Source organism: Dipodomys merriami, unplaced genomic scaffold (assembly GCF_024711535.1).
Source record: "Dipodomys merriami isolate MVZ:Mamm:240054 unplaced genomic scaffold, mDipMer1.0.p SCAF_579, whole genome shotgun sequence".
Lineage (NCBI taxonomy): Eukaryota > Metazoa > Chordata > Mammalia > Rodentia > Heteromyidae > Dipodomys > Dipodomys merriami.
Window position 1 is genome coordinate 598,052 of NW_027206156.1, and position 27,022 is coordinate 625,073.

The window sequence follows — 27,022 nt, forward strand, 5'->3', positions numbered from 1 at the left end:
TCTCTTGAAACAGACACTGCCTGCACAGCAATAATGGCAAGCATAGCAAGAAACATATTTTCAACAGTGATAGTCTTTCCTGTAGAAACAACAATCTCCTCCGCAGAATGGCTGAGCTTCTTAATTAGTTCCCAGGTTGGTGGTTGGGCTTCTTTTGTTGTCTTCGCCTGTTGAGGAGAAAGGTGAAGAATTTTGAGCTTTTGCATCGCTTTCTTCATTTGCATCTTCTGTTGTTTTTTTTTTTCCCCTGGGTTTGTGATTAATTACAAATAAAGCATGATGGTTTCTCTAGTTAATAGGTCAGCCATCATATTTCCAAATGAAAGAAGACCTGGTAAATTTGTATGTCTCTTATGTGTTCAATAAATAATTTTTCTTTTCTAAGTTGAATTAATTTTTGTAACTGATGTAACAAGTCTATAATTTTTTATTGTCATGATAAAAGAGCTGTCTCTATGGCGGGAAATAAGTTAACCACATGCTTACAGTCTGTGTAAATGTTAGGCTGCTGGGGAAATATGGTTAAAGCTAAAATTACAGCAATAATTTCCGCCTGTTGCTCTGAAATGTCGGATGCCCTTTTAGTAATGGGGAAGTGGTCTGGAATGTATACCACCGAAGTTCCATTTGAGAACCCATCAGTAAAAACTGTTAGAGCTCCTTCTAAAGGTGTTCTTACCACTAACGGAAAATGGTTTTTATCTCTTCCACAAATTTTAATAAAGGATGTTGAGGAACATGAAATTTTTTTTGTCCTGTATAATTTAATAATGCTAATCCCCAATTCTCATCATTCTGTAATAATATTTTAATTGTTTTTTATAATAAGGTATAATTATATTATTCATTTCTTTCTCAAATAACTCTAGGCACCTACTCCTTGCCTTGGCAATGAGTTGGCTGCACAAATATACAAAAGAAGCTATCATTCTTGTCTGACTGTGAGGCAAGTGAAGCCATTCCAGGAATGCATCTTGCCATAAACATCTTGTATGGGTATAAGATGTCTTTAATATTATAAAATCCCAGTCATTATTATAGTCCAATTGGACCACTTTTGCTTGTAACTTTTATTCCACCAATGAAATTTTTCTAACATTATTGGAGTGAATCGTCTCTTAGAGTTAGGATTAGAATCACCTTTTAGGGCTTCAAACAATGGGTGTAATTCTCCTGTGATAATTTTCAAGTAGGGTCTAACCCAATTTATGTTTCCTAGTAATTTTTGAAAATCATTTAATGTTTTTCATTTATCTAGCCTAATACTCATTTTTGTGACATGATGTATTATTTTTCCTAAATAATTTAAAGGCTTATTACGTTGAATTTTATCTGGAACAATAAGCAAACCAAAGTTGTTTAATTGCTCAATGGTTAATTGTTAAAATTTGTTCTGTTAAATGTTTACTTTCAGCAGCTATTAAAATATCTTCCATATAATGAATAATATAAGCATTAGAAAACTCTTCCCTAGTTTTTTGTAAAGCTTAATCCACAAATTTTTGACACAATGTAGGAGAATTTTTCATGCCTTGTGGCAAGACCTTCCACTGATATCTCTGCCAGGGCCTTTTCCAATTACATGAGGGCACACGAAATGCAAATCTTTGAAAATCATTAGGATCCAATTTTATTGTAGGAAAAATCCTGAAAATAAATGATTATTATATAATCTCCTTTAGGAAGAGCCACAGGAGATGGAAGTCTTGGCTGAAGAGTCCCCATGTCATACATGGTGTTATTAATGGCTGTGAGGTCTTGTAACAACCTCCATTACCGAGATTTCTTTTTAATTACAAAAACTGGAGTATTCCAAGGGCTATTGGATTCCTCTAAATATCCTTTCTGTATTTGCTCATTTACCAATTGTTCTACAGCCTGTATCTTCTCTTGAGTTAGGGACCACTGATCAAACCACACTGGCTGATCATTTTTCCATGATATTGCATCAGCAAACTTCTCATCAGCGGCCCCTATGAAAAATTTTGTACACTAATGTAATCTGCGGTAACTAATTTTAGTTCCATGTTTTGCATAATGTCTCTGCCCCATAATGTAAGGGCAAAGAAGATATAATATAAGGTTGAAAGTTTCCAAATCTATTTTCACACTCCCACTTTAAAAATTTTGAAGTTTGAGCAACATTGTTAGCCATATCCAATCCCATTAATGTAGATTCTGTCTTCATAATTGGCCAGGAGGAGGGCGAGTCTTTTCCTGCAATAAATGTTGGGTCTGGCCCTGTGTCCACGAAACCTTTAACAGGCTTTGTATCCACTTTTTTGGTTTTCATGGGTCCATCCTTAGAAATAGATTGTACCCAGGCCACAGTTTCTGTGGAACTGAAACCTCCTGTACCTCGATCTTGTTTTAGGATTTCATTTCGAAGATGGACATAATTTAAAATTAAGATTTGAGCTAATCTTTGATCCATATGTATTCACATATTTTCTTTTAAAAACCTTACCGTTACTTTAATTTCCCCTTGATAATCTGCATCAACTACTCCAGGTAATACCTCAAAGTTTTGTTATAATTTGAGCTTCTACCAATTATCAAGCCCACAGTTCCTTCAATTACAAGACTGTAAACTTGAGTGTTTATTAGCTGAATACCATACATGATAGAGATAATGTAATCTCTTTTTTGCTGCCAGATCTAACCCTGCACTTCCTGGAGTAGCTCTTGGCAAATCCCATACTGCAAATGGAGGTGACAAGAGATTTAATGGAACTGATCCCTTAGGGGATTTTTGTGTAACAGTAGGTGTTTCCCCTCTTTTGTTTACGGGGCTGAGGGAGCACCCCTCTTCTTGTTTTTTGTCTCCTTTTCTTCTTCTGTTAGGAGAATTCTATCCTTATGATATTTTGATCTACACTCATTTTTCCAATGATTGCCTTTATTTCATTGTGGACAAAGTCCAGGCGCTTTACCCTTTTTATTGTTACTAGGCTTATTTTTCTTTTGTTGAAAATCTTTACTCATGTGTTCTGACTGGTCACATGAGAAACAGACCCCATTTCTGGCCTGAGGTCATTTCTTATGTAATTTTTGTACATAAGCTGAAGGGTTCTGCTTTCATTGCTGCAGCATGTGCCATTCCTTGAATGGCTGCTGGTGAGGCATCTATGCATGCTTTAACATTATCTTGCAATGATCCTGTCAGTAATTTTAAAGTACTTAATTCATAACTTTTCATACTTCTTACCTCCTCCCTCATTTTTCTCACAGTTTTCCTTTTCATCAATACCTCTCACAAGTTGTTATGTACATTTCCCCTATATTGTCTTGTGAGCATTGCTATTGCATTGGTTTGCCTTTTGTCTTTTTTCTCACCATTTTGTTTTTCCTCTTCCATTCCCTAATTAAGGTAAATGTATACACAAAATACAGGGCACCAAAATCAAATACAGCAGGGATTAAACTATAGGGAGAAAACCCAAAACAAAATAGAAATCACATACTACATTAAAAACAGCAAGCTAATAAAAAAGCCTCTGTTTCCATATCTTGTAGTTCATTTTGCTCGGCATTAGCTTATATGGTAATATATATGCATAACAAAGCCACTGGAAAAGAATAGTTGCATGGACACTATATCATAAAAACAATGTTAGCTGTTTCTGATGGTAAAGGTGGAATTAGGATTGGTGAATTCGCGATTCTGATAAAGGAATTTCAAAAGAGTTTTACAATTATGACAGGTAAATTTTAATACTTCAACATTTTTAACAACTTAGCCTATTAAGAAAATTTAAAATTGTGGAGTTCCGGGAAGATGGCGGAGGACAAGCTGGAGGCTAAACAAGCTCTCACATATTAAGCAGTTTTAGAGTTCCAGTGAACAGTCCTAAGCCAGACAATCACGCCAAGTGTGCCATCACACAACAGAGAGTTAGGCCAGAGAGGGAAAATCCAAGCAAGGGGACAGATCTGAGCTCTTCCCAGCAGCTGCCACTGCGGCAGCAGGGGTGGTGGCGGCCTTACTGCCATACCTGAAATAGTGAGAGTCCAGGAGGAAAGAGCCATACACAGCGGGTGAGCAGATTCTACTCAACACCAGCAAGAACCGACAAGGAGCAGACATTTTCATCCTGCAGTTCACAGACCAGAGATGACCCAGGAACCAAGATTCGGCAAGAGTTGAAGCCTGATGTCCTCACTCCTTCTTAGGGAGCAGAGGAGGGAAGGCCACCCTTCCCCCCTCCCCAGTACCGGAGACTCCATCTTGGATACCGACAAAGCTTGGCAGAGCTGCTAGCTCCAACTCAGGCCTTGGAATAAAAGGAGTCATTTAGCAGGTCACAAGAACTTAACGGCGTGACATGCCAGACTCAGCTCCACCCAGGGAAAAGTCACCCAGTGAAGAAAGCCACTCAACAACCATGAGAAGGAATATTACAGAGCTAAGCCCTGGGATACACAAGTATGTAAAACATGACAAATGAAGAAAAACAGTAATACGTATGTAATGCAGACTTATATGGGTAGGTATTTTTAATGTTTAAGGCTATGAACTGATTGTGTGATGACCTAAAATTAAGAAATTGATAGGTTCAACTATCCTTTGGTCCAACCATAGCTGATAGTTTAAGTGAAACGGGGCCACAGTAGTGTGCCTTGATTTACCAAAGTGAAAATAGGCCAATATTTGGAAAGCTACCATTTGGACATGTGGTTGGAGTGGCAATTACTTCAGTTTGTTGAAGTGTCAGTAGAAAGCTACAGTTTTAGCACAATGATAGAAAACTTTCAGGGATCTGGTAGATTTTCCCTTTGTCTTCATTTTCCCTTTTTATCTGCGAGCTAAAGTATCATTACTGGAAGCCTGTCCAAATTGTGCCTTTGGCAAGTTAACAGATAGTCTGTCACATGCCAAATAAAAGAGAATTGGAACAGGTCTATATTGAGCACCACAGTAGACGGGTCTCTGGACATTCTCAGGAAGAGCCTTCTGCCATTGTGGGATAGATAGGACTGGATAATATGCAAAATAGACACCATAGATTGAAAGTATTCTGCTAAGTTGACACTTGAGATATCAGATGTTTTAACTGCATTGTATTAATTTTTATGAATCAGTTAATCAGATTCATCATACCATATGATGTTACTAGACTGTCATATGCATGCTTATTGCATTTCCTTTGTATAACATATAATATGTTTTGAAATTTGGTATAAAATATTTGCATTTTCACTTATTTATTTGTACTCTGCATTACTTTAGTTCTCATGAGTAGGGAAATGCCCTGGAACTTTGTAATTTGTTGTCATATGTAATTTTTTTATTCTTATTTATTGTCTATTACAGCACCCGGCTATGTGTAATTTAAACTGTAGTTTTCTTCAATTGTATCCTCCTACACTGAAGTTTTTTTTTTCTTACAAGCTTTCTAATAAATATGTAATCTATTCAATTTTGAAAAGTACTGCTGTACCTCCCACTTATTTGTGGCATTTCTGAAATCCAAGTTCCTCTGTGTGTCAGAGTGGATACTTTTGCCTGTAACATTTTTGTTATTGAATACATAAAATCTGGCTACTTAGGGAACAAAGGATGTGAAGCTACAGTATTCCAATAAAGAACTTCCAGGACAATTCAAGGGCAACTCATGTACTCTCTGTGTAGGTGAATAGGAGCATAGAAAAGAAATTCTTATACATGAAAGTGACTGGGAGTGTGTGCACATAGGTGTTCACTTATTTATCTGTTGTTATAGTTTTACATATTCCCTATTATTAAACGATATTTCATATATATGAATACACACACACACACACACACACACACACACACACACACACACACACACACACACACACACACACACACACACATATATATATATATAGGATCACAATTTCCAAAATTCAGAGAACCACATTCATGGGCATTGCTTTCCTATGTTGCTCTTTGGGTAATAAGAATGAAACCTGGTATTGTCCTGTGGTAGAGAAATAACTCAGAAATTCAAACATTTTTCTTTCAATATGTTGCCTGTTCCTACATCTAAAATTAGGAAGTCTTTTAATACATAATACATGTTATAATATATTTAATATATTATATAATGTATAATATATTCTATATTATAATATATATTATATATCATAACTGACAGTGTTATATATTTATAAGGAAAAATACAACAAAAGTATCGATGTCCATACTTTCCTAGCCATGATTAGGTTCAGTAGAGTCAGGTGCATTACATCTCAACAGGAAAAGTCTACTAAAGTTCTGATGACCTTGAGCTAGATTAGGAGAATTTCTGTAAAAGGAACCTCTCTTCAATTTTGAGAAAAGATAAGTTTGGAGGTTGTTTCTTTTGTTTGATTTTATATTTTTTTGTTTTTATTTAGGCCGGACAAGGGGCCTGAACTTTGGGCCTGAACACTGTCCCTCACCTCTTCAATTCAAGGCTAGTTCTCTACCACTCGAGCCATAGCAGCACTTCTGGCTTTTTCTGCTTATGTGGCACTGAAGAATGGAAACCACGGCATCATGCATGCAAGGCAAGCATTCTACCACTGAACCACATTCCCAGCCCAAGTTTGAAGTTTTTGAGAAGAGGAATTTGGCATTTGATTTGCATCCTTCATTAGTAAAAAAATAGATATCATTTTGCCCCAAATTTTGTCTCCTTTTATGTTCCCTAAACAGTCACACATGATCATCATTCCATCGCATATCTTTAAGTCCTTCTTTTATTTCTTTTATCATTATTGTTTCTTGTTGTTTTGCTGATCCTAAAGCTTGCACTCAGGGCCTGGGCATTGTCTCTGAGCTCAAGGCTCGTGCTCTACCACTTGAACCACAGCACCACTTTTGGCTTTTTCTGCCTGGGCTTCCTTTGAATCATAATATTCAGATCTCAGCCTGCTGGGTAGCTAGTATTATAGGTCTGAGCCACCAGTGCCCAGCAAGTCCCTCTCTTTTAGATATTATTCTAAAAGCCTCCTATCAAAGGTCACTCCTAAGATAGTAAATGGACCTATGCCAATAGATCCTTCATACTCTCATCTCTTCTTATGGCTATGGTGTGTCTTTTCCATTGTATCCTGAACCTACTTCACTGTTGTCTTCCTAATCCATAATTCTAGATGTATTACTAATAATTACCTAATTTTTTGTGGCTATAAACCCTAAATTACTCAACTATTAATTTATTTTAATTTTTTTCAATATGATTGTTTTTTCTGTACAAAGCTTATATTCACTTCTTGCATCTACCTCTTGGCATGAGGAGAGCCTGGGCCTATTCTACCTTAAATGCAAGAGGTTAGCCAAAGAATAGCCTACAGTATTCCTGCCTAGGAGTCAGGACAAGTAGTTGAGTGCCTGAAAGAAGCAATGCATTCCTGACATGAGAGGGGGTCAGAGACACAACAGCCTAGAGAGCAAACTGGCATTCACTACATTTAACAACTTCTCCTTTGGGGAAACTGACCTCCTGCAAAGTGGCAGTGAGATAACTTACCTAGTGAATTTTCTTATATGAAGGAAGTTGTCATGTCTCACTATACAACTCACTTGTAGTCAAAGAGAGGGTCATTCTTTTGTTTCTTCCTTAGGCCCAGTCTCAGTTTATCTCTATCTTAGATTTTGCTCAGACTCTATTCCTACCAGAAGGTCCCTGATGAGGAGGAAAGTGTGATCTCTTGGTTTCTGACTGGCCCTTTGGGACCTGAGGTCACTTTTAGTTTTCAACCTGTTCCTTCTGACAATGGGAAAGCTCATTCTTTGAATTGTGCCCTAGTATCAAAACTTCAGAGAAAGTCAAGAAATGACAGATTCTGCCTGAGGGAGTGAGTTTCTCCATTTTCAAAGATGTCAATTAATATCTGATTCTGAGACCAAGGTGGAAGTCCTTTACCAGATCCTCCAAGCTGGAGTGGATGTTAGCTCTGACTCCAAGCCATCTTCATCTTTCTCCAGCTCTTTCTCATGAACCAAAATGTTACAGGAGTTTAGTTCAGAAACAAGGAGAAATGAGAGTAGCAGAAGAACCATTGGCAGAGTGAGGAATTAGAAACTGTTGGTGAAAAAAAGGCCTCAGAAAACCTAGGATCAGGGGGCTGGGAAAGTGGCTCAGTGGTAGAGAGCTTGCCTTGCATGCCTGAGGCCCTGGGTTTGATTCCTCAGCACCACATAATCAAAAAGAAAAAAGCTGGAAGTGGCTCTGTGGCTCAAGTGGTAGAGCGCTAGCCTTGAGCTGAAGGGCTGAGGGACAGCGCCCAGGCCCAGAGTTCAGGACCCACCACCGGACCCCCCCCCCCCCAAGAAAAAGAAAGAAAATCTAGGAACACTCACATCATTTGGGAATCACATCATAAGATTAGGGAATAAAAGTAATAAATTACTACCTAAATTACTAACTCCACTACTCTACATTACAAGTGTTCTGTCAAAAGTTAGCTGTCCTAGCTCTATTGTGATAAGGAAAACGGAGCACATGATTTCCTCACAAAGTTCTACTGAGTATCTTTATCCATACCCCAGGTTGTTCTTACTCTCTACTTCTCTGTTACTTTCCTTTGCTGGATTAAATCAATGACACTTGAAAGTGTTAGCATCTTCAGAAATGTAGTTACACTTTCTTCTAATCCATTTGTTATAAAGTAAAACAAATTATGGGGAAACGTATAGCAATGGTACATTTTCTTCCATGGCATATTTATTTGATATTATTAAGTATTATTTTAATAGTTTCATTGTTAAAACTTGAGGAAAATGTTTTACTATTAGCAGTAATTACTTGCACATTTTTTGTATTTTTCCATGTCTGTGTATTTGTTAAGCTTCTAACAACATCTTTTTCCCCAACTGTTGCCTTCTTAAAATTGCTTCAAATCATAAACTATATATGATGGTACTCTATATGTTCATTGATATATTTAAACTTTAATCTAATATCCATATATTATAGGATATCTTCAACCTATTGTAACTAGTCTGAAAATCAATATGGACATTCTTCCTTAAAGCAAAAACACAATGCCACAAAATGTCGTGAAAGTAAGATTAGGTATATATTCAAAATATTTAGCAATGATACAGTAGAAACATTCACTTCTCATATATCAGAACATGTTTATAGCTATGAGTAGCACATTTTCTTCATTCCTTCTTTCTGGTGCATCTAGGTTGATTACACAGATTGGTTGCTAGGAATATTGCTGCCATAAACATGGATGTCCATGTTGATTTATATTCCTTCAATATGTATCCAATTGCGGTAAAGGACATCAACACATCTGTCTTTTTGATATTGTGTAAATTTCCATTAAGGTATCCCTATGGTTTGCACTGGTTTACAATGCCACAGAACCAGATATAGTTCCTGATTTATTTCAACCTCTCCAGCAGTTTATTTATTTGAGTGGTGATAGCTATTCTAGTGTGTAAGATAGGATCTCAGTGACTTTCCTCTATTTTCCTTTGTATTTGCTACATGGATATGAATCTCAAACATTGTATTTATTTATTAAACACTTACATTTGTACTTTATTCCTGATTAGTGTCTTTCTTTTTATTTTAGTACTTGATCAATTTTCAAGGTTTGTAACATTTGATTTTTCCCATTACAAATACTCATTTTAGTTTAAAAAGATTTTTTTATTAGAGTGGTGCACAATTAACTAAAAACAACAGATAGTACATTTATATCACTGGATGTTTTTGTTTGTATTTACAGCCAGGAAATTGTTTCAATAAAGATACTGAACTTCTTTCACTGATATACCTGAAAGTATAGTATCTCTTATTCGCCTAAACTAATCTCAGAATTAACAGTCACAGCCTGGGGCACCACAGTCTGGGCTAAGTAAAACCATTAACACAGCACAAACTGCATTTAAAGAGAGCAATGGGCTTCATACAAGTTAGAATAAAGGCATCACCTTCATGAAGCCAATGTTGAAGTTCACAGGCAGACCTTAGGAATCTGAATATCAAGAAGATCAAAGGATAAATGTATTTAGAAGGCAACTTTAGAACTCCAGATTGGGGAGGTGGGACAAACAATAGATACCAAAACTAAATGCTGAAAGGAAGAAGTATTTTATCCCAAACTTCACCTCTGTCTGACTCTCTCACACAACACACACACACACACACACACAGACACACACACACACACACACCAATTAAACCCTCTACTTAAAAAGAATTTTGTAGTATCCTATAGAATATGATATTACAAACAAAACCGAAATATTTATTTGAAGTCTAAACTCTAATTTAGCAAGTTCTATAAAGACCTACATTAGATGAACTTTGCTATTCCTCCAGGTTTATGCTTTTGTAATCCTTCATCTTTCCTTGGAATCTAACAGAATGATGATTACTTACTTTTTCAAATTTTGGATGGGAATAATGAACCATTTTGCATCTAGGAATATTCTGTAATAAAGAGAACATTTAAACACAACTGAGGATTATATACCAGTTGCATTTCAATAGAAATCTTGGCTTCTCAAAACATAATGAAGAAATTAGCCCAAATTTCCAACTGTGTATTCCTTTCTTGTTTGGTTTATTTTATTAAGACAAAATTATACTACCTGGTCTAGGGAAGGTATCAGTAGAAATTCCAGTCCCTAATCTCCTGTCAGTCTGAGTGCTAGAATTCAAGGCTTGTATCACATTGCCCAACCATAGTTTCTTGGTTTATTTATTTATTTTGTTTGTTTGTTTGTTTGTTTGTTTGTTTTTGGGTCCAGTAATGGGGCCTAAACTCTGGGACTGGGTGCTGTCCCTCAGCTCTTCAGCTCAAGGCTAGTGATCTACCACTTGAGCCACAGAGCCACTTCCGGCTTTTTTCTTTTTGCTTATGTGGTGCTGAGGAATCGAACCCAGGGCTTCATGCATGCAACACAGCACTCTACCATTGAGCCACCTTCCCAGCCCCTTCTTGGTTTATTTAATCTAGATACTGACTAGCAATTCTGAACTTCTCTAGTGATATTATCCGCTAGAATTCTCAGACTGTTCATGTACTATTTTCAAAGATGTTCTAACATTTGACACATGGTATGAACATTTTCAAGTGCACCTGCGGGGTCTCTGATTCATTCCTCCATGGATCCAATCCTTTTAATATTGATTACTTGACTCTCTTACTATCTCTGGTCCCTACCTCTCTAATATGCTCAAACATTTTGAAGAAAGTTCACTTGAGGATTTTCTAATTTTAAAAATTAGCACTTGATTCCAGTCTTACTCAGGACATATTTTCTATTGTTTTCTAACTTTTCTACATATTTTGAGAGTTGCTTCATTTTTGTATATGTGTGTGCACATATAAGTGCCTCTGTGTGTATGTATATGTTTATATGTATGCATGCAAAAGCCTCAAGCTCTTATTCATCATTCTTGCTCATGACTGTTATTCCATCACCTAAGCCATTTTTCCAATCCAGATTTTGGGTGGTTAATTATAGATAGTGTCTCAAACACTCTTCTGCCCAGGCTGGATGCAAACTGAACCTCCCAGACTCCTTTACATTCTTAGGTTTCATTTATCCAGTAGAATCAACTTTTAAACTACAAACATTTTTTGAGTTTAAAGTCTAAGCTGTAGTCCAGATTTTTAACTCAAGATTTCATATATAGATAGATGAATATACAAATTACATATGCTGAGTGTACACTGTTAGAAATGTGATCCTAAGCTACGTTGTGGTGAGATCTGAGGATTGGGGTTCAAAGCCAGCCCAGGTAGGAAAGTCCCGGAAACTCTTTTCTCCAATTTACTGCAAGAAAATTGGAAGTGGCACTGTTGGCTCAAGTGGTAGAGCATTAGCCTTGAGCGGAATAGCAGAGGGACAGTGTCTAGGCCCAGAGTTCAAGTGACAAGACCACCACCAACAAAAAATATATAAGTAAAGGAAAGAAAAAATGTGATCTTATCCACCAGTTCATGGCTAGTATAATCCCTGCTCTCTCAAGATGGACTCTTTTTTTCCAGACAAGTCCATGCTCTTATATCTGCCTTGCATTGGAAACAGAATTATTCTTCCATTCTTCTTTCTACAAAGATGTGTCGTTAGCAAGTGTGATTTAGAATACACTTCGTGTTCCACGTAGGAGTAATGCTTTCTCTATATCACACTCATAAATCTACATACTGGATTTGGCTTTATTGTTTCAACGTGGTCTTATTTGTAGAGTCTTCTATAGTGTATTGAAACCTTATACTTAAACACAGAATTTCTCTTTCTCTTATTATTGTTATAGTTAACATGAGTTAACAAATTTATGTAAACTTGGGAAATAATGCGCAGCATATACACTCAGAAAAAAATTATCTGAGAACCATATTCCCCTTTAAAATTCACCTTAATTTACAGAGAATTTACAAAGTTTGAACTCAATATACTCATGGATAATGTATTTATAAGAAATGTCAATTTCATATTTTCTCTATACTAAGTTGTCTCTGAAACACGTGTTACCTCAGGTCCAAAGGTGTCCTTGGGTTATTTCGGTGAAGCCAGAAAACATTCATTATACCTTAGACAGCACCATAGATTGTTCCTGGAAATAACTATTACTGGATGTGGAAACTGATCCCAGGAGAAGAATGGAACATAGAGGATTGACAAAGTTGAAGTTAACTTGTGCTTTCCTTTTTACTGTAAAAGAAGAGAATCCGAAGGCTTGAAGGAAACTCTGTCCCTTACTTTTTTTAGTGTGTTTTTACTCATATATAATTTTTCTGTAAACTTCTAAATTGAGAATATTACAAAAAGATATAATGTGCCATTTGATGGCCAGCATAGAACAAAAGGAAATAACGTTGTTTTAAATATGTTCTACTGCAGGGACTGTGAAGGTGGCTCAGTGATAGAGCATTTGCCTTGCATGCTTGAGGCCCTGGGTTCGATTCCTCAGCACCTCATAAGCAAATATAAGCCATAAGTGGTGCTGTGTCTCAAGTGGTAGAGCGCTAGCTTTGAGTTGAAAAGTTGAGGTAAAGTGCCCAGGCCCAGAGTTCAGGCCCACGACTGGACCCCCCAAAAAATCTACTGCAAAGAAACAAAGACATGGAGGTTTTAAAGTGTTTTATGGATGGATATTTTACCCCTGAGATGATTCTTTTGTTGCAGGAGTCAGTTATCAATTCCTTTTGTTTGGTCCTGAGTTCTCCAGAGCAATAAGGATTCCAAAAAAGCAACCAGTATGTATGAACAGCAAAAGGAGCCATTTCTCACACCAATAGTCCTTTAAGGAGGGTTCCAATGAAATATCTGGTTTTTTGTTTGCTTTTTTGTTTAGCTGGTGTTGGTTCTGGGGCTTGAACCCAGAGGCTGGACCCTGTCTCTGAACAGTTTTCTTTCCTGCTCACCTAGTCCCAAAGCTAGTACTCTACTGCTTGAACCAAAACTCCACTTCTGGCTTTTTTCTTGTGTAATTACAGATAAGACTTTGGCAGACTCTCCTGCCTGGTTTGGCTTTAAACTAGGATAGTAAGAAAGCCAAGTGACATCAACTGTATAGACTTCTCTTTTCAAACGAGAAATATTATATGAATTTTATTGTAAAGCTAATATTTGACAATTTTTACTTCCTTTTTATTGTGAGCATACCGTACAGAGAAGTTACAATTACATGGGCAAGATAACCAGTGCATTTCTTATCAATCATTGTTGCCTCCTCTTTGTTTCCCCTTCCCATCCCTTCCCATATACCCCCTCCTCCCAGGCGACCCTCCGCCCCCCACCAACGTTGTAAGGTTCGTTTTTCAACATGATGACTTGTACATCTCATTGTTGCAATGGTTCCACCTGTATCCCTAGTTAAACGATTTGTTTTTAAAGAATATGTCCAGCATAGAATCCATAACATAACTCAGCAAAAGTAGGCCCACTGAATCATTTTGGAATTTTTTTTTTGCTTGGGAAGATTATTGATCTTGTCGTTCCTTTTGGGGAAACTTAAAGTCATATTTCACCTTTTTATAGGTTGTGGGGCTTGAACTCTGATCCTGGGTGCTCAGCTACAGCACCAGCTCTGGGTTTCTGGTGGTTAATTGAAGGTTACGGTCTCATGAACTTTCCTGAACAGGCTGGGTTTGAACCACAATCCTCTGGTCACAATCTCCTGAGTAGCTAGGATTACAAGCGTAAACCACCAGCACCTGGCTCATATTTGCATTTATGTGCACTGAATGACACAGTGTAGACAAAGAATGGAAATTTTAACCAAATGATGACATTAAAATTGAAGTCCTCCTTTTCCATTTTCCTACATTAATAACTCATGAGCTATGGGACCCTTACATTAGCATCCTCTGCCATCTGTATAAGTGTATTTAGTATCAGGAAATGTTCATAGAGAAATATAGAAAGAATGAGATTTTTAGAAAGTAAAGGAGATAAGGTATGAAAGAATAGCATAGGCGATACATTTATCACACAGAGATGAAGAGCTAGCCTAAGAGATTTGGAATTCTAAAGGCAATGAGGAAAAGCCTAGTTAACAACTAGTTCTACAATAACCAAAAATTGTTTTCAAGACCAGTTTCTGGTATACCTTAATTACTATCATTTATTCCTTCTATCTGGAGTTATTCCTTATTTTCTGTCACAACTATTAATTAGCCTCTGCCTTTTTGGTGCCATAACGGACCAAAAAAATTTCAAAATCACACTTAGCCTACCCTTCTTTTTGTGATTTTCAGTGATGACACAAATCCTGGAATCGTTGAATTTCCAGAATTAAACTTTACCTGGCATCTAAGCACATTCCTAGTATTAATTGCTGTGACTTAATGAACAAAGCTTTTTTCAACACAGTATCCTCATATAAGTAAAGTACATGAATTAGGGACTGTTGTCAGGTGTCAGTATGAAAGGAGCAATTATATATTCCAAGTATGGGTTCTTTATTTTTGATTTACTAACTAAATGGTTTATTTGTTTTGTTTTGTTTCGTTTTTGTTCTTTTTGCCAGTCGAGGGGCTAAAACTCAGGGGTAGGGAATTTTCCTGAGCTTTTTTTTTTCTTGCTCAATGCTAGCTCTCTACCACTTGAGGCAAAGCACCACTTCCAGTTTTTCTTTTATGTGTTACTAGAGGAATTGAACCCAGGCTTTTATGGATGCTAGGCAATCACTGTACCATGAAGCCACATTCCCAGAGCCCTAAATAACTTTCTTAAGATGGCATTACTTTTTCATTCCATAACTACGTATCATAATTTTGGCCAGGTGCTAGAAAATGATGTAGAAAGCAATACAATAAGTCTAGTAAGGCAGGAGGGACAATGAATAACTGTCACGGTCTAGCCAGAGGGGCTTATCCCATGGAGCTGTTTCAATAACTGAGCGAGACAGCTCCTGACCCACAGCCAACCTCCAGAATGAGAGGGCCACCTCAGGTTCCAGCCACATGGGGATCAGTACTTTTGAAAGAGAGAGAGAAAAAAAGTCAGAATTACAATTAAGTCTGGTGCTAGTGGCTCAGAATTCTAATACTAACTACACAGGACGCTGAGATATGAGGATCATGGTTCATAACCAGCCCAGGCAGAAACGTCTGTGAGACTCTTATTTCCAAAGAACCACCAGAAAATCAGAAGTAGTGCTTTGTGCTCAAGTGGTAGAGCACTAAATAGCCTTTTGCTGAGGCTTTCGGGAACAGTGCCCATGCCTAGAGTTCCAGCCCCACAACTGACAAGAAGTGAACTTCCTAACACAAGAAGTGGACTGAATAGCATCCATTCTCCTAGGGAGCAGGGTATCAAAGTCAGGCAGAGCTTCCTGTGAAATTGAAGTCATAAGTAGGTCAACTGGCTTCTCTGTGCTTTGGTTTCACCAGCTACAAAACTCAACATAGTGAAGGATCCTCTTCCTCATGGCGATAGGGTAATGATGAAAGAGAGCCATGTTTTGTTTCATAAGCCCACATCTGTTGGACAATTAATAACAGGCCCCACCTGAGCCCTTCCCAGCTATCTTCCTGTCATTTGCTCACAGAATTGCGGAGAAACTTATCTGAAGGCTGCTCCCTCTGTGCCTAGCCATGCTCCAGAGATCCCTCTGTATAAATCCCTTGTTTCCTCACAACTGTCCTGATAGGAGAATGAGGTCTGATGGTTGTGACCCTACCCAGAGCTTCACCTGTGGTCAAGAATCATCTGCTGTGATTTTTCTGCCTGCTCAAACTGACTTAAGAAACCATTCAAGCCACAGGAAAATCAAAAACCACAAACAGACCAGAGACTGCAACAAGAGACAGCTTAAGGACACAAGGGAGATACATTATATTACCATCCCCACCCAAAAATATCAAAGAACTCTTTTTTTGTACCTTTATAAAAAAATGTTTTTCTAAAAGTTTTTTTTTTTAATTTTGAATTTTTTACTTTAATTTTTTTTGTTTTTTATTAACATTTTTTTCTTCCTCTCAGAATTTTCATTTTAGGGGTATATGTGTGTGTACTTTTTTCTCTTTTCTTCTTAAAATTTTTTTTGTTTAGCTCTACTGACCATTTGCCCTTTGTTTCTTTCCTTCTTACTCTTTTCACTTTTTCTTCTTTCCTATCTTCTTTGCGTGACTTAATTGTTATTCTGCTAATCCTCAGATATGCCAATAGTCGATTATTAGACCTTAGCCCCATTGTGTACACCCTTAATCCAGAAATTTATTACTCAATTTAAAACCTCTTAGCCTTAAATTTCTTAATAGCAGTACTACCCTTTTTACCTGTATAATATTTTAAGCATTTTTATTTTTAAGTTTTTCACATCTCCTTTCTATCCATCCCCTTCTCTTATTCTATCCACGTTCTTCTCTGAATATTACGTTTTCATTTTGCATAATTTTTAAGTGTTGAACTTCTTAATTTTTATTTTTTTGTTTTTCTATTTTTTCTTGTCTTTTTTCTTTCTCTTTCTTCTTATTTCTCTCTCTACTATCATTCTATCCAACCTATTTCCCGCTTTGAGATTAGGATTGAGTTAAGTTAACTATCCCACTGCCTTTCCACATCCTTATGTGCCTATTTTTACCCATATCTCTCCCTAAACTTAATAATTTCTGTTTGCCAAATTCTTCTTTGCGGTTTGTAGCCCATTAATACATAGTTGTTTGATGTTGAATAGGTATATCTGTAGAACTAGATTGTATCTGCAGATTTTTGACTGTGGAACTACAGACTTTGGTTGATGCTTGCCTTAAAATAGTGTGCTAGCACAAAACTGGCATTACTTTCATCCCAAATGGGCAGAGCAACCTGGAAAACACAAGAAAAATGACAAGTCCGGGTATCTCAACTCCCACTCATGGTAATCAGGGGTCAGAAAAGATAATCAATAATCCAGAGGAGAGTTCTCAAAAAGCTCTATAAACACTACTGGTAAATATAGTAAATGAAAAGAGTGAAAACCTGCAAAGGACTCCGCATGAGCGTGATAGGGAGAGAGAGGAGGCAAAACAAAGATTAATACAAGAATATCATGAGCGTGAGGAAGCTACTCAAAGATTGATACAGGAATTGCATGCGCAGATGGAGAGCACTCAAAGAGAAATAAAGGAATGTCATGAGCAGGCTGAGATCAGTCAAAGAGAACTACAGGAACTGCGTGAACGTGAAGAAGCTAATCAAAAAAATACAGGAATTGAGAGAGTGAGATGAGAATGCAGAAAGATCACTAAAGGCATTCATGGAATCCATAAACAGAGAACTGAAAGAAGTCAGAGAGACCACAAAGGGAATGCTGAATGGAACCCCAACAGAAGGAATGGGAATAACAAATCAACTAAGGGATTTGAGAATAAACACTGAAAACCAAATTAAGGAAGAAAAGAAGTTCATACAAGTTCTAAAACAATGCTGCAACAAAGAATTTGAAGCCAACAAAGTTGACCAACTAGAAGAAGAAGAAATTTAAAACAAAGTATAAAGTCTCTATTGTAGGTTAGACCATGCAGAAGATCGACTCTCGGGGATTGAAGAGAGCCTAGATATTATAGAGAAAGAACATACAACTATTTAAGACAAATCCAAGAAATATGATAAATCTATCCAACATTTGGAAGACACCATCAGAAGGCCTAATCTGAGGCTAACGGGTGTAGAGGAGAAGCTAGAGACAGAAGTTAATGGTCTAGGAAATTTGTGTAACAGGATCCTAGCAAAGAACTTCCCAAACACGCAAAAAGAAAGTCCTATTCAGATACAAGAAGCTGGTAGAACTCCAAATAGACCAGCCCAGAATAGGACATCCACCATCAAATTATAATCCACACAGGATCAATTCAGACCAAAGAAAAGATCCTTAAAGATGACGAGGAGAAAAGATCAATCACCTATACATGGAAATCAATTGGAATCACCTCAGATTTCTCAGCGGAAACAATCATTGCAAGAAGAGCCTAGAATGATGGATTCCATGCCCTAAAAACAAACAACTATCAAACAAGAATTTTGTACCCAGCTAAACTCTCCTTAACTGGAGGTAAAATAAAAACCTTCCATAGCAAAGAAAAATTGATACAATATATCTCCACAAAACCAGCCCTACAAAACATTCTTAAAGATGTCCTACACATAGAAAACCAACAAGATCACAATAAAGGCCAAGAAATAGCACCCAAACTGAGAATCCAAGAACCATAAGAAGAACCCAGTTGACTCAGCACTCAAGAAGGTGGATAAAATGGCAGGTACTCCCAAATACCTCTCAATCTTAACTCTCAACATTAACGGACTTAACTCTCCAATTAAGCATCGTAGACTATCTAGTTGGATTAAAAGCAAGATCCTTCTATCTGCTAGGATCAGGAGTCACATCTTGCCCATAAAAACAAACACATTTTGAATATGAAAGGCTGCAACCAAATCTACCAAGCAAATGGCCCCCATAAACAGGCAGGAGTTGCAATCCTAATATCAGATAAAAGAGACTTCTAAATGAAATTTGTGAAAAGAGATAAAGAAGGTCACTACATACTAATTAAGGGATCTATCCTTCAAGAAGATATTACAATTCTGAATATCTATTCGCCAAGCAATGGAGCCCCCAAATTTATCCAAGAAACACTACTTTCCCTCAAATCCGACAGAGATCCAAAGAGATTAATTTTTGGGGTATTTAACACACCAGTTTCCTCACTAGATAGATAAACTCAGTAAAAACTCAACAGAGAAAACGCAGATCTAAACAACTGCATAGATCAACTAGATTTCACAGACATCTACCGAATATTTCACACAGCATCATCAGAATACACGTTTTTCAGAAATATTGAAGTTATACCTTGCATTCTCTCAGACCACAAGGAAATAAAATTAAAACTTAATACCAAAAGCCACCAAAGAAAATCCTATAACACATGGAGCCTGAAAAACACACTGCAGAATCACGAGTGGGTCATGGAAGAGATTAGAAAGGAAATTCAAATGTTCTTGAACACACAAATTACCAGCTCCTCTGGGACACAGGAAAAGCAGTACTCAGGGGCAAGTTCATCGCTCTGAGTTCCTACATCAACAAATTCGAGAGATCTGAAACCCACCATTTGATGAGACATCTGAGCCTCCTTGAAAAAAACAGCAAGATAATCCCCCATCCAGTAGACGGTAAGAAATAATTAAAATTAAATCAGCATTAAATGAATTAGAATGCAAAAGAAATCATCGAAAGAATCAACAAAACAAAGATTTGTTACTTCAAAAAATTAACAAAATTGACAGACTCTTAGCAAATCTTATCAGAAAAAGAATAAAACACACGCAAATAAATAAACTCAGAGATGAGAATGGAAACATCACCACAGAATCAACCAAGATTCAGAACATTATAAGGAAATATTTCTCAAAACTTTATGCTAATAAGTTTGACAACTTGACAGAAATGGACCTTTTCCTAGCAAATATTGACATGCTGAAACTAAACCAGGATGAGTTAAACCATCTTAACAGGCCCATATCAAGCATTGAAATAGAAACCCCAATAACAGACCTCCCATCTAAGTAAAGCCCAGGACCAGATGGCTTTAAAGCAGAATTCTATAAGGCCTTTAAAACACAGCTCACACCAATACTCCTCCAAATCTTCAATGAAATTGAAAGAAAAAATTCACTACCGAACACATTCTATGAAGCCATCATAAGCCCCATCCCCAAACCAGGCAGGGACTCATCACAGAAAGAGAACTATTTACCCATTTCTTTGATGAACATTGATGCAAAATTTCTCAACAAAATTTTGGTCAATCGATTTCAACAATTCATCCAAAAAATCATACACCATGATCAAACAGTATTCATTTCAGGGAGGCAAAGCTGGCTCAATATACAAAAATCAAGTAATATAATTCATCACATCAACAGGAGCAAGGGTAAGAACCACATAGTTATCTCAATTGATGCTGAAAAAGCATTTGACAAGATCCAACTCCCCTTTATGATTAAGGTTCTGGGAAAACTAGGAATCCATGGAACTTTCCTCAATATAATAAAGACTATATAGACAATCCTACAGCCAGCATTAAACTTAATGGTGAAACATTAATGCCATTTCCTCTTAACTCAGGAATGAGACAAGAATGTCTCCACTTCTCTTCAATCTAGTGTTAGCATGCCTAGCTACAGGAATAAGACAAGACGCAAACGTAAAGGAGATCCAAATAGGGAAAGAAGAAGCAAAACTCTCCCTCTTTGCAGATGACATGATCTTGTATTTAAAGAATCCCATAGACTCCATTCCCAAATTACTCAAGCTGATTTAAAACTTTGGCAAAGTAGCAGGGTATAAAATTAACCCTCAAAAAACAATGGCTTTTCTGTATGCCAACAATGAGAAAAGTGTGGCTGAAATTAGGAAAGCATCTCCATTCGTAATACCACACAAAAAATAAAATACCTAGGAATTAACTTAATCAAAGAAGTGAAGGACCTCTATGATGAAAATGTAAAAAACCTGAAAAAGGAAATCAAAAGAAATCTTAGAAAGTGGCAAAAACTCCCATGCTCCTGGATTGGAAAAATCAACATCATGAAAATGGCAATACTTCCCAAGGCTATCTACAAATTCAATGCAATTCCTATGAATATTCCAACCTCATTCTTCAAGGAAATAGAAGAGGCAATCCAATAATTCATAGGGAACAATAAAAGATCCCGAATAGCAAAAATGATCCTCAACAGAAAGAACAGTCCTGGATGAATATTAATTCCAAATTTCAAACTCCTCTACAAAGCAATAATAATCAAAAGAGCTTGGTACTGGAACACGAACAGACCACAGGACCAATGGAATAGAATTGAAATCCCAGAAATGAACCTACAGACCTATAGCCATCTAATATTCGATAAGGGAGCTAAGAAAATAGAATGGAAGAAAGAAAGCTTCTTCAGGAAATGGTGCTGGCAAAATTGGTTAACTACTTGTAGAAAACTAAAACTAGACCCTTATATATCACCCTGCACCAGAATCAACTCCAAATGGATCAAAGACCTTGATGCCAAAGCAGACACTCTGAAAACATTACAGGATGGAATAGGAAAAATCCCAGGTCTACTTGGCAAAAGCTGAAATTTTCTGAATAGAGACCCTGAAACACAACAAACCAAAGAAAGGTTGGACAATTAGGATTGCATGAAATTGGAGAGCTTCTGCATGGCAAAGGATATAGCTAGCAAGATCAATAGAAAGACCACAGACTTGGAAAAAATCTTCACTAGCCATACAACTGACAAGGGTCTCATATCTAAAATAAATCCCCCAACAACAAATCTTCAAAGAAACAACTGCCCAATAAATAAGTTTGCTAAAACCTTAAAGAGAAACTTCTCTGAAGAGAAAAGAAGGATGGCCAATAGACACATGAACAAATGCTCAACCTCTCTAGCCATAAAAGCAATGCAAATCAAAACAACTTTGAGATACCACCTCACCCCAGTTAGAATGGCTATAATCAAGAACTCTGATAACAACAGATTCTGGAGTGGATTTGGACAGATGGGAACTTTATTGCAGTGTTGGTGGGAGTGTAAATTTGTTCAACCACTTTCAAAAGCAGTATGGAGGTTCCTCAAAAGATTCTATGTACAGTTCCCCTATGACCCAGGCAATCCCACTTTTGGGCATTTACCCAAATGTTCACAAACAAGACCACATTAAAGCTACCAGGACAACTATGTTTATTGCAGCATTATTTACGATAGCTAAGGTATGGAACCAACCCAGATGCCCCTGGGTAGATGAATGGATCAAGAAAATGTAGTATATATACACAATGGAATTCTATGCCTCCATCATAAAGAATGACAGTGCTCCATTTGTTAGGAAATGGAAAGACTTGGAAAAAATTATATTAAGTGAAATAAGCCAGGCCCAAAGAAACATAGGTTCCATGGTTTGCCTTATTTGCAATAACTAGTATATGTCTGAGTCAAGCAAAACAGGTCAGATAAGTTGATGTTAGGGAAATGAACCTTAAAATATGTATTCAATATTTTTTCTTTCATTCGATTGTTTCTATTACATTTATAAGATTATTTCTTTGTTGTTTTTTATGTCCCTCCCCCACAGTATAATCCCTGCTTTAACTGTATTTGATGTTGTTATAATTTATGGAGGGGAAGGGAAAAAACGAATCATTTAAATAGAGATTACAGGTGGACCCATTGCAACAATGAGACATAGAAGTCGTATGTCGAAAATGAACTTTACAACTTTGGTAGGGGGAGGTGGAGGGACAGGAAGGGAGGCGGGGAGAGGATGGGATGAGAAGGGGAAACAAAGGAGGAAGCTACAATACTTGATAAGAAATGTACTCATTATCTTGCCGATGTAATTTTAAACCCTCTGTACAGTATTTTCACAATAAAAAAAAAAAAAAGAATCGCCTGATGTGGACTAAAAGTTTGGGATAATCCATCTAAATTGATGACTGAGCATGTTGCTACATATCTACTATACCAACGACAGAGGACCAGGCCTGGTGGAGCATACATGTTATAGATAGGAGGACCTCGATCCAGCCCAGCCAGAGCATATATTGAGGCTCTGTTTCAGGAATGCCCCAAACAGAAAGGTGGCTTCTCAGAGCCAGGGATTGGACAGAAGTAGGGGGTCATGGTGCCCCCAGAAGGGTGTCTGACCCGGGGTAGGGGTAGTTTTGGGCCAGCCACTCACATGTGCTGCTGTGAAAAGTTGCTTGAGGCTGCTCCAGGTGGGGCGAGCAGTGATGGCAGTTGCATTTCAGACACATGGCCTCAGAGCCAGGGACCAGGTTGGGCTTTATGCGGCCTGGCAGGGTATTGCCTGATGTCTGAAATCCTGAACCATGGGCAGGGAGGGCACATGGGCAGCCATATCATTTTCGTTCAAAATTCCAAAGTTGCCTTGAGTCTCTTCCTCACCACTCAGCCATCTCTACCTTCCTCAACTGCTGGTAGTGGTGTAAACTAACAGAGGGAATCCCGGTGCTACCTGGCAGCATGGAATGTGAGCGTGGCCACCATTCTTGTATCTCATTGGTCAGAAAGAACCATGAAATAATTGGGGTGTGGCCAGAATCCTGTGATGCAAGCAGCATGGGCGGAGTCAAGAAGATAGCAGCTCCCCCAGTCCTTTTCCTGGGGAACAATGTCCAATTCAGTTGGAGACAAGAGGGTGACCTGCTTTAGCGGGATGACCACACAGATTGTTGTGTATGTCTGTTTGTTCCCAGTCCCAGACGTTGAACTGAGGATATGGGCACAGTCTGTGAGCTGCTTTGGCTCAAGGCTAGCCTTCCACACTGGAGCCATAGGGATTTTGGCTTTGTTGGCACTGAAGTTGGACTTTCCTGCCTAGGGTGACTTCGACCATGATCCTCCCATCACAGCCTTGTAAGTATCAAGGAAGACTGCTGAGAGCCACTGGTGAGTGCCTAATCATTGGTCTTACTGATGTTCTTGGACAGACTGGTGAGCTCCCTATCCTCGGATTTAAGTGGTGGGAGCTGTAGCCCATAGATGAAATCCTGGTTCTGCCACTTCCAAATGGAAGGAGATCCTAAGAAACTTAATCCTGTCCATATGATTACCAATGGAATATAATGTATGTCCTGATTGAAAGAGCAGTTCCTGAATGATTCTATGATAAAATTATATACAATTATGTTATAGGAAACTGATCGATGTGAGTTAATGTTTATGAAGCATTTAAACAATCACATTCATAATACGGAATCATAATGCAATACCTAAGAATTACTATTCTGTTACATAATATAAAGGTGCCATTTTTCTGCCAGGAATGGGATTGGAACCTATGGACTTGGTAACTCTCTTGCAGTGTGTGGGAAGGGGAAACTGGCCTCCTTGAAGTCAAGAAATTCAAGTCTGTTCCTTAGGCCTGAAATAGATCACCACCACTAGAAAACATCCTATTCATGTACAATTTACATATGATTTATATTTATATACATATATTGACTCCATATTGCATTCAGTGCAGTTATTTTATTTTTTTGTTTTATTCATGTATTGACCATTTATTTTTACTATTATGGCACATAAAAATTGATTACATTGATTACATAAGATACAGGTCTGCATATGTATTCCACTTCATACCTGACACCCAGGACATTCACAGAAAAGGAAAACATGTGTCACGATCATCTTCTTATTCCATAATTCATTTTTGGGGAGTGCTAGCATCTGAACTCATGGCCTACAAGTCTACAAGGCCCAATTCATGAATGGGTGAGGGTTACCATGCCATCCTGGGGCAAACTGAGCTGACAGGCTGTTCCCAGGGCCTGAGATCAAGCCACAGGTGTTAGCAAAATAAGAACAGATTGACAGGCAGATGGCAGAAAGCTAATAAATATGTATTTTTATAGTTTTTAGAGATGTCTATATATTATTCAGTTATATAGACTACATTCCTTCCAATTCCTGGGTATTAATCATGCATCCATGTAATTAATGTTATTATTTTCATCCTTACACTATTAAAGAAATCAATCAGTGTCCTGAAATTATTGTGTTCCTTTAAGTAATAATACTCTTTTTATGCTTCACAAATATTAAATAAAATCAATTAGCCTCCTGAAATGATGCTGTCTAAATTTATAGGAGCATCATTCATGATCAACTCATTGAACTTTGACATTGATAACATTCCATTGTTCTTCCTATGGATGGGAACCATTTTCTTAGTATTTCCTGCCGTTGATTGGTGTTAGGAGGGGGATTTGACATCAGGGCCTATGTTGCCACGTGGGCCTATGGATTCCCAGATAGTCTGTCAGCCCTCAGCAATGCAAGGTGAAGTACCTTTTGCAACAGTGTCATTCAGAGCCATGAGGATCACCGTGCAAAGGAAGAAAATATAAAAAGGCCACATTTTTTCTGTGCATTGCTTTCTCTGCAAGACCAGGGGGTCTAGGATCCCAGAAGCAGCTGTAGGTCTAGTGGCTGCACCCCAGCCTAGGGTGATTGAACCTGAGGCACAGTTGCCACAACCTGACTTCAAGCCCGTACTGAGAAAAGTAAAATAAAAAATTTAGCTCCCTCCTTTGCAATTCATGATGTATATTCTTCTAGACTTTGGATTTGAACTCAGGATCTGGGTAAATCAGCAGCAATGTGGATGAAAGGGAAGATCACTGTACTTGAAGATAAGAAAGTCAGGCCTGTTTACTAGTCCTGAATTCAAGCCCCAGCCCTGGAAACATAATATTTATATACATTGTAAAGATAGGATTTATACTTACCTATAGATGTTCAGTCCATACATGTGTGTGGTTATTCCTTGAATTTTTTGTTTTATTCATTTATTTACCATTGATTATACTATGATGATACCCATTCCGTTTATTACATTGATGACATCCTATCAGAGACCATCTAGATTTGTATAAATGTTCTCCATCTTGTCAGTGTTCTCAGGTTCACAAATGATATTCAAAGAAAGGAAGACAATTTCACCCTTGGCTTTTTACTCCACAACCCACTTGTTGGTAGTGCTGGGATCTTAGCTCAGGTCCTAGTAGGACCAATTGGCTAAGAAGTCAAGGTGAACACACCAACCTGTGAGCAACTAAGGATGTAGGCCATTCCCAGGATCTGACATTGATCCCCAGAGTCGTCCAGTATAGTCATAAATTCATAATTTAAACATACAGTCTATATTGATATACATGTGTAAACAGCATCTTGTATTTAGTGAACTTCTCTTTATTTTGTCTCTATTTCATGGAGGTATTGTGTATTTTACTAAATATGGTGACAGGTATAACTTTGCTGACATGGATGACAACCTGTTCCTATGGTTATAGGGTTGCCTATGAATTCCTCTTCTTGGTTGAGATTCAGGACTTTCACAGGAGAGGAAAACATGTGCAACAACTGGCTTCTGACCCAGAATTTGCACAGCACAGGAAAACAGGTGCGACTGGCTTCTCACATCAGGGTGAATTTTTGGCAGTGCTGGGTTTTGAATTCGGGGCCTAGGAGGCCCAACTGCCCAATCAGTCCATGTGATCACACCAGACTTTGAGCCACTAAGGAGATGGGCTCTTCCCAGGAACTGAGATCGAGCCACAGGGAGGCCAAAATAGTGCTCAATGCATCATTGAAACATGGGATATATATTCACATTCGTGTGTGGACTGCATCGTTCATTGAGTGTACTTATTGTGTTTATTTTGTATGCTATTCATGGATGTATTGTGTATTTTCTTATGTATATGATGACAGGTATAACTGGGCTGACATGGATAACAATTTATTCCCATAACCAGAAGGTGGCCCATGCATTCTCCATCCTAGCTGAGACCCAAGACTTGCACAAAAAAGGAAAACAGATGCAACAATTGGCTTCTGACATCAAGATGAATCCTTTGGCAGGGCTGGGATCTGAACTCGGGGCCTAGCAGGCCCAATTGGTGAATGAGTCCACATGAGCACACCAGCCTGTGAGCAACGAAGGAGCTAGGCATTCCCAGTACCTGAGTTTGAGCCCCCCTGGGGGGAGAGTGGGGAGCACAATAGTCATCCATTCAT

General features: G+C 37.9%; 1 long non-coding RNA gene across 1 annotated transcript; it reads right to left on the reverse strand.

The window, feature by feature from the left end:
* Positions 1-23,386, reverse strand: LOC138813033 (uncharacterized). The gene is made up of 3 exons (XR_011367696.1): positions 23,157-23,386; positions 10,359-10,409; positions 1-167 (listed from the first exon to the last, which is right to left on the reverse strand). It is a non-coding gene; the product is annotated as an uncharacterized lncRNA (long non-coding RNA).
* Positions 23,387-27,022: the final 3,636 nt, after the last annotated feature.